The following is a 9,827-nucleotide window of genomic DNA, read 5'->3' on the forward strand; positions in this document are numbered from 1 at the left end:
CAGTAACTAGACCTGACTACTGATGTTAGGTTAGTTCAAACATCCGGGAAGGCAAGTCAAACTTACCACCCACAAGAGAAGGCTCGCTGGCCTTTGAGAATAACAATAAAAAAGTTGATCAGGTTGATCATTAACTTGGCTGGTAAACGAGCTTGACTTATCATATCAATATCCAAGCTATAAAGCAAAAAGAACTATTTAATTGCCAACAGCGTCTGATGTTCCCAGGTAGTCTCCCATCCAAATACTGACCAGACCAAACGTTGCCTAACTCGCTAACTAGACGAGAAGTGGTATTTTCAACTTGGTATGACCGTTTACTTCTTTCTCTGTAATTCCCCTGGACTCAAATTACTGTACTTTCCTCGGCTGTTTTGAGTCACACAAGGCAACTGTTCTGTTAACACTTTATAAGTTTAGGTTTGGGTTTAGGAACAGAAGGAACTAAAACGGATTTTGAGCAAAGCGAAAAATCTATTTTTGGGTGAGAGTGCCATGTCGTCCTGATGGAAGGTTCCTTTAGGTAGCCTTTCTAAGGGATATTTGCTACAGTGATACTCCCAGAGAAATAAACCGAAGGTCTCCAGGATTCTAACTCCTGGCGCGAGTATCCAACCTAGGATATCGCTAGGGATCAGGGACGTATTTTTTATATATACAACACATAGCAATTTTCACCCCGAATAAATTTAACTCTTTGATGTAAGGGGGAAGAGTGGCGAAAGAAAAGAGGTGCCGTTCTAGGTACCCCGGTGGACCTCCTATCCATACTACTTCCGGCCGCCATTCCTTTTACAGTACAGTACAGTACTTGTCTTTAAGCAAGAATAGACGCAGATAGAGTAGTTTCGGGTGGGGTCAGCAAAACAGTGGGTCCATCAGGACGACATGGAACTCTCACCCAACAATAGATTTTTCGCTTTGCTCAAAATCCGTTTTTTGGCTCGGCCATGTCGTCCTGATGGAAGCATACCAGAGAAATTACTTGAAAGTACTATATCTCTGGGTTTGTGTGTGTGTGCCTTTTACCTTGAATGGATTTCTTACCTGGTCTCCTAGACCTATATATGAAATTCCAGTTAACTGTCATTTCCACTAAGCATGGAACAGGCTTAGTGCTTCCTGCCCCCTGCAGGGAAAGTGTTGACTTCAACAGTAAGGATTCAAGGTTTGTATTTCTGTAGGAACAAAAGGGAAACGTTTTAGAGGTTACCTTTGGTTACCTTAGAAATCTGTACTTGGCTCAAGTAATTTTTATCTATAAGGATAAAAATAAAACTCTAGCATGCTTTATTTAAAAGCAACTGAGGAGTAAAAATTAAGACGCATATAAATTTTTGTATTTATTTTGCAATTACATTATTAAATGTGGTTGCAAAAATAAGAATCTGATCCAGCAATCAATCACATCCGGGTTCATATATTGACCTGTAAAGGAAGAATATATGTAATTTTCATTATTGGAATAATGCCACTCGTTGTAGATGTGAAACCAAAATCTGTCTGACTTGCTCAGATTTTGGATATGCGTGAACACTGTGGTGCAAACATCCACACGGCACTGGTGTTATTGGTCAGATTATGCACCTGTATAAAACAGTCTATTAATCATTGTAACGATTTGCACTAGAAGGTACGAGTACCTATTCACCCGATACACTGTTAGGTCCCAAAAAACAGTCCACTGTTCATCGCAGTACTAGACAACGGGTTTTATGACATTACCCACCGCCACCACAAAGTGTTTTATTTCGTGTACTTGCTTCGCATAGTGTTTATAGAAAAGACTGGATGATCTCTACCCAGTATATGAGCGCAGTCTCTCAAAGTCCATGCGTTGAAAGAAATTCAACAAGGAAGCAACTTTTCTTGGATAGTGACCTGCGGGTGTGCTCTCAGAATCCGCTCTGCGAATTAAGTAGGTGAGCTTCGCTCTCAGTTGTCTTAAGGATAGGTTTGATCCTGAAGTTTCGCCTCTGAAGAGCTGTCCTCTCTTGAAGTCTGAAGTTCTTCGAAGATAGACTTTTAGACACACTACTGGGCATACAGAGACATCTTCCTTCAGTGGGCAGATTCTCCAAGGACCCCACCTCTTAGTGGATAGCTCATTCTTGGCCAGAAAGGTAGGATCAGGAAAAAAGTTCAGTTCTCCTGTGTCTAGGAACTAAATATGGTCTTTGTCTCTGGATAAGGCCACTATTTCACTAACGCGGTCGTTCTTTCTGTACATTTAGTTAGCCAGAACAACCCTTTCCCGGCATTATACGCTTTAATAACTTTAGCTATTTATAAATTTAGCTAGGGATTCTTATATTATGTCATTGTTGTCATGGATTTGGCTAATTATTTCGAGCCTTATGAGTGCTAGGCTTCCTAGCCTAGGCACCTACACACTTTATGCATGATATAACCTTCCTGGTAAAGTTTTATCGAAGCACAGGCAATATTTTACACATTTATGATATTACTTAATTATGCTTTCCTCTTCCAAGATAGTATACAGAGAGTTTCGGTGAACGATTCTCAATGCTCCTAGGCTACTAGCCTAGGGGCTTTAGTATACTTTCATACATGTCCCCATTGCTCTTGTATTGTCTTTAAAGGGGAAACTGACACCTCCTATACCTTTCAAGTCGATACTAATCTCCTAGGAGATTTAAGAGCAATCCCCCTTCCCTCTGATTAGCCTAGGCTATTCTCAGTTTTCTTTGCTATGAACAGAGTTCTGGCAAAGTTTTACTGAGAAGTTCCGTTTTCTTTCTCCTAACCACTGAGTCGGTTTTGAGTTTAGAACGGGACATCAGAGTATCAGTCTGTGTTAGGCATCTTCCTGTCTTGGTGAAATGATTTTCCATGTCAGGTTAAGCTGCTCTTACAGGAGGCTAGACCTCCCTAGACCCTAGACCAAAGAAATGATTTCTTCACTGCCTAGGGTCTCTGGCACGAGATTCTGCTCTCCTGTGAGATGGTGTCCTACGGACATCTTCTCCCTTGACTAACCCAACCTGGGGAAATGATTTCTCCTACCTGAGGTTACTCCATGAGACCAGAATCCTTTAGGTTAGGTAGTGCCTTCGGGCATTACCTTACCTGTAGGACACCTATCCCCTCCCCTCTATCTCTTTCGTGTTGAATGATCCAATACCCTCCTGGCCGTCGTTCTACATTGACCCTAAGGGTTCTTGTAGGACTGGCCTGAGGTTCCCCGTCTGCCGCCGGCTAGGCCGTCTGCCGGCGGGTACCCTCATATTCTTTAGAGTGTTCTTCAGTCCTCCCTTGGACTGCCTTCCATAGCCCTTATGACTGGGATATGGTTGGATGGAAGCCCGAATTTAATTCCCCCTTCCACTTGAGCCCTCATTCTGGATGCAGGCCGGCAAGGCTGAGCCCTTGCCTTCCTCCATCCTCTCTTTCTCTCTCACTTTCGTACTGGGCCATGTCCATTGTCTGCCGGCCGGCAGTTGCCCTGCCGCCGCTTGTTGGGAACATATTTGACCGACAACCCAAAGACAATGAACATTCAGGGACCGACTGCCGGCTACTGAGTTGCCGGCCACCCATACCTGGTCATCTGCCGCCGACTGCCGCCGGGTCCCCTTGATGGAAGGATCCTCGGCTGCCGGCCGGCAGAGCCGCCGCCGCCGGCCGGCAGAACCACCAGCAGCCGGCAGAGCCGTTGCCGGCGGTCTATCACACAATTTTATGAAGACAATAATTGCCTTCAATAGCCCAGAATAGGCCGGCATGTGCCGGCTTGCCCGGCAGACGCCGGAAGGTGCCGGCAGGCCTGACAGGACTGGCAACTTGTTACCAAACAGTCAGTGCTGTAGCCCAAAGTTTTTCCAACCTACAAGGTACTTCTTGGGCAGCCTATTGTGAGACCATCACATTTAAGAGAGTGATTCTCTCTTCCTATAATGGTTATGATCCATTATTGTCCTTATTCCCCAATATTGAAACTGGAAGATTGTGTTAAGAAACACTTTATATCAAAGGATATCATCTTCCTCTAAAAATTCTTAAGAATTCTACTTTCAATATTGGAGGAGGTCATAACAATTGGCTGGACAGGAGACACATGTAGGTGTCTTTCCTATTTATAGCTTACCTTATCCAAGCTAATATAAAATATTATATGTATGCTGAAATTTGAGAATTTCACCGAATACTTATAGACTTTTCCTTTCTTTACAGGAGGAGCATCCCGAGTGCGGGAATAGTTTTTGCAGGGTCCGCAGTAGGAACTTCTGCGGCCACGACATGTGCAGGGCCCATGCTCGCTGCGCAGTCACCAAGGGGGCTTTCATGTACTGGGACCCACAGGTATGTACCGTTTTTGAAAAACTGGTAAGAGAGGCTTTTGATGATCAAAAGTCCACCGAGTCAAGGGACGCAGCAAGGGAAATGCTGCGTAAATGGGTTAGAGGTTTCCAGAAGAACATTTCTGGCCCATACCTTCCTAACGAAAAGATGAGGGCTTGTCTTTTCCCTAGGGCATCTTCGGATGCAGTTATTCCCCAGGCTCAACCTGAGATTCCCCTGGTTCAGATTCCGATAGAATCTGAAGTTTCGGATGCCTTAGAGAGCATCCAGCTAGAAGACAACATGTCAGTTGTCTCAGAGGAGACCAAGAACAATCTCCTAGTGGAGGAATTGGATCAGGCGGATGACGTTCCACCCGAGACAGAAACCAAGAAAGCCGAAACGATTTCGGTATCATCGGCCACAGTGAATGAGCCGGTGCCTTCGACCTCCTCCACTGCACCCCAACTAGATTCGATCACGAGTACGTTGCACTCGTTGCTGTCCATGGTGCAGGACATCCAAAAGAAATCGTCCGAGAAGGAGGCCTCTCTTCGGACTAAGATGCATCAACTAGTTGCGACACGTTTGGCCCCAAAGAGGCTAAACGTTAAAGATCTCCCCGCCTTCTCTGACGTTAACCCCTGGAGGTACGCAGAGCACATGCCCATGTCGGGGGGGAGGATCTTCCTCTCAGAAAAACTGGGCACTGTCCTGGTGGAGGAAATTGAGTTCTGGCCCAGCAAAGGGGCCTACCCGGATTGCTATGTCCGTCTCAGGATGGAACCTGCATCCAAAGAGGAAACAGAGCCGAAGGAAACTATTGTCCTTGAACTCTCTAAGGCTCAGGCCTTATATACCACCACCTTAAAAGAGAGGGCCTTTACTAGCTCTAAGGCGCCGGCTCTCAGCAAGAAGCACCCGTCCTTCATTGCTGATCCTAAACGTGCCTTTCCCTTTATGGACAAAGGGCTCAAGGCAGCCTTAAAGGCAGTTGAGGCAGGGAAACCGTGCCCTACACTGGAGGAGTGTAGACCCTTCTCCCTTGCCTTCCCATCAGACGATGCGGACTGGAAGGATGTACACAACACCTTCACAGTTGGGAAGCTGGAGGCAGATATTGCCGGACGACAGTTCGGCGAAGACCTCCCTAAGCTGTCGGACTTTCTCCTGCGTAGGGAACAGGAGACGAAAGAATGTCTTGCTGCTTCCTTGTCTCTCCAGACTGGTCTGGAGACAATGGCAAGCATTCCAGATACCCCGGACATGTACATGGTCTTTGCCAAAGCCCATCTGGCGACAGTAACAAAAGACCTGTATAACTTTATTAAAGCCCGAAGGTCTTGCAGAGAGTTCGTGTTCGCCTCGGCTGCGGTGAGACACGAACCAAGGAAGCTGATAGCTTCTAACATCTGGGGAAAAGACCTCTTCCCAAGTGAAGTGGTCAAAGAGGTCGTGGACAAAGCCGGCCACTGAAAACAGAAACCTTCTTTCTAAATGGGGCTTGTCCTTTAAAAGAAAATCTTCAGCTGACGAGGGTCCCCAGACGAAGAATAGACCAAATCGACCTAAAGTGCCCTCTCAACCTAAGCAACAGCAACAGCTTCCTGTGGCCACGGTGTCCCAGACGGTGGCACAATCACCCACCACTTTCCAACTGGTACCCCAAACACTGGCAACTCAGTCACCAGTGTTCACCCCAGTGTTTGAAAGGCAGTCTACGACCTTTCGGCCGAAGTCTCGAGGTTCCTTTCGAGGTTCCTCCAGACGCCCCTCCAGAGGTAGGGGCAACAAGGGTGGACGTGGCCAAGGAGGTAAATCCTCCACCCAGCACTCAAAGTGAGATGCTACCGGTAGGAGGGAGACTCTTCTTCTTCCGGGATCGTTGGACCTTCGATCCCTGGGCCCACAGCCTAATCAAGAACGGACTAGGGTGGAGTTGGAGCTCAACTCTACCAACCTTCCCTCAATTCTTCCAACATTCAACCCCCATATTGGAAGAATATGTTCAGGAACTCTTGATAAAAAGTTATAAGGAAGGTGAAGTCTGTCAGATTCCAAGGAAGGCTATTTTGTGTTCCGAAGAAGGACTCGGAAAAGCTCAGAGTAATTCTGGACTTGTCACCACTCAACAAGTTCATAGTGAACTACAAGTTCAAAATGCTGACGCTTCAACACATCAGGACCCTGCTGCCCAAACGGGCATACACTGTCTCCATAGACATGACGGATGCGTACTGGCACGTTCCGATCTGCCGTCAAGTTTCCCCCTACCTGGGATTCAAACTACAAAGAAGACAGTATGTCCTCAGAGCCATGCCCTTCGGACTGAACATAGCTCCAAGGGTATTCACCAAGCTTGCGAATGCAGTCATTCATCAACTACGCCTAAAGGGAATCCAGGTGGTAGCCTACCTGGACGACTGGCTGGTGTGGGCAGCATCTGAGGAAGAGTGCAGGCAAGCCTCCAAGGAAGTGATCCAGTTCCTGGAACACTTGGGATTCAAGATCAACTTGGAAAAATCTCGACTGTCTCCAGCTCAAAAGTTTCAGTGGCTGGGCGTCCACTAGAACTTGCAGTCGCACTGCCTTTCCATTCCATCAAAGAAAAGGAAAGAGATAGCAGGATCTGTCAGAAGCCTTCTTTGGTCCGCAAGGATATCAAGAAGGCAACAGGAGAGAGTGTTGGGGTCTCTCCAGTTCGCCTCAGTGACAGATCCAGTATTGAGAGCACAATTAAAAGATGCATCAGGAGTCTGGAGAAAATACGCATCAAACGCTCGAAGAGATCTACAAAGACCGATACCAAATCGTCTGCAATCCCTACTCAAGCCATGGTCGGAGGCCAAAAACCTAAAGAACAAGGTTCCCTTACAACCACCTCCACCGTCAGTCACCATTCACACGGATGCCTCGAAAGAGGGGTGGGGAGGTCACTCTCATCATTGGAAAGTCCAAGGAACCTGGTCTCCCCTCTTCAAAACCTTCCACATCAATTACCAGGAAGCCATGGCAGTTTTTCTTTCCCTAAAGAAACAAACTCCGCTGCTCAATCCACATCCGTCTGGTTCTAGACAGCGAAGTCATAATGAGATGCCTAAACCGACAGGGCTCGAGATCGCCTCACATAAATCAAGTGATATTAGCCATCCTCCGCCTAGCGGAGAAGAAGAGATGGCACTTGTCAGCAGTCCACCTTCAAGGGTTCCGCAATGTGACAGCGGACGCTCTATCCAGGTCCAAACCGATAGTCAGAATAGTCCCTAGATGCAAGATCGTTCTCCTTCATCTTATGCAAAGTCCCAGGACTGCAGATAGACCTCTTCGCAACGAGCGACAACAAGAAGCTACCCCGGTACGTAGCCCCGTACGAGGATCCTCTAGCGGAAGCAATGGATGCAATGTCCATAGATTGGAACAGATGGTCCAAGATCTACCTATTCCCTCCAACCAACCTTCTGCTGAAAGTCCTCGACAAACTGAGATCCTTTCGGGGGACGGCAGCAATAGTGGCCCACAAGTGGCCCAATAGCGTTTGGTTCCCCCTGGTAACGGAACTACGCCTGAAACTGATCCCGTTGCCGGACCCAGTTCTGACTCAGCAAGTGCAGAAATTGACTGTCTCAGCTTCATCAGTGAAAACCCAGAACCTTCATCTCACGATTTTCTCGCCTTAGCGGTCAAGAAACGGTTTGGGATTTCTAGGGACAGTATTAACTTCCTTGAAGAATACAAGTCAAAGTCAACAAGAAGACAATTTGAGTCTTCCTGGAAGAAATGGGTGGCCTTTGTCAAGGCGAAGAAACCTAAGGAGATTTCTACGGACTTCTGTTTGTCCTTCATCCATCTTCATGAACAAGGTTAAGCAGCCAATACGATTACTACATGTAAATCCGCCCTGGCCAGACCAATACTTTACGCCTTCCAGGTAGACTTTTCCAATGAAATCTTCTACAAGATCCCTAAAGCCTGCGCTAAACTTCGGCCCGCAGCTCCTCCTAAGCCCATTTCATGGTCTTTGGACAAAGTTCTTCATTTAGCATCAACCCTGAACAACGAGGATTGCTCGCTGAAAGACTTGACTCAGAAGGTGATATTCTTATTTGCATTAGCCTCGGGAGCCAGAGTTAGCGAAATAGTGGCCCTCTCGAGGGATGATGGCCACATTCAGTTCACAGACAATGGAGAACTGAACCTCTTTCCGGACCCGACGTTTCTTGCCAAGAACGAGCTGCCCACTAAGAGATGGGGTCCCTGGAGAATCTGCCCTCTGAAGGAAGAAGCATCCCTCTGCCCAGTGGAATGCCTAAAGGTCTATCTTCGTAGAACTTCAGACTTTAAGGGAGGTCAGCTTTTTAGGGGAGAACCTTCCGGTTCAACGTTATCCTTGAAACAGATAAGGGCGAAAATCACCTACTTCATTCGCAGAGCAGATCCAGATAGTACACCCGCAAGTCATGATCCGAGAAAAGTTGCCTCGGCTCTGAATTTCTTCCAAACGATGTCGTTTGAAAGCCTTCGTGCTTATACTGGATGGAAGTCCTCGAGGGTCTTCTTCAAGCACTACGCGAAGCAATTACAAGAAATTAAATTTCATGTGGTGGCAGCGGGCAGTGTAATAAAACCCGCTGCTTGATTACTGCGAAGAACAGTGCACTATTCGGGATTTATAGTGAAGGGTGTACATGATAGACTCGTAAGGCATATCATGTTGAGTTTTGTGTTTAAGTGATAACACTATAGACTGTTCTCCCTACACAGGTGACATTAAGCATAATAAGCTGACACAAGTGCCAGGCATTCTTATATGCACAGTGTTCCTAGTAACAACAGAATGTATAGTGAAATTTTATATTTCCCTTAGAGTGGCTAATGTTTTCCTTTTCAGGTAAACTCTATTTATTCCTGTTATTACTGTTTCTGCTTTTATGCAGAATTATTCAGCATACATTGTAATTGATTACAACCATGATTTCTATTTTTGTAATAAACAATAGAACGAATATTTGCGTCTCTTTCGCCCCAAATATTTCAGTGTATGTATAAGTCAGAGCATCCTTGACTCTTTTGATATTTAAATAAATATCGGAACTAAGATTCATATTGTTCCAGGCAAACAGGTAAGATCTTGTCGTACTAGACTGTTTATTTTACTGTTTAAGGTTTCCTACACATACAGTATATAAACCTGTCCGTCTCTTCATCGACAGACCCGGGAGGTACAGTAACCTGCCCAGACCAATACCATCCTTGTACAGACTATGCTTTACGTATATGATGACACTAATATACAAACTGTTTGCTAGATTGTTCCTTGAACTCACAATCCTCGGGTTTTTCCCTCGAGTATACCCAGACTCTTCCCTGTAGGGGGCAGGAAGCACTGACATATTTCATGATTAGCTGATTGATGTATAACGGTAACATCAAGTGTCTTTAGGTCTACAGACCAAAGAGGAAAGATTTAGCTCGAGATGAACAGCACTATTGAAAATCCACAGATACATTAATGCTCTGGTACACTT

This window comes from Palaemon carinicauda, chromosome 5 (genome assembly GCF_036898095.1).
Source record: "Palaemon carinicauda isolate YSFRI2023 chromosome 5, ASM3689809v2, whole genome shotgun sequence".
NCBI lineage: Eukaryota > Metazoa > Arthropoda > Malacostraca > Decapoda > Palaemonidae > Palaemon > Palaemon carinicauda.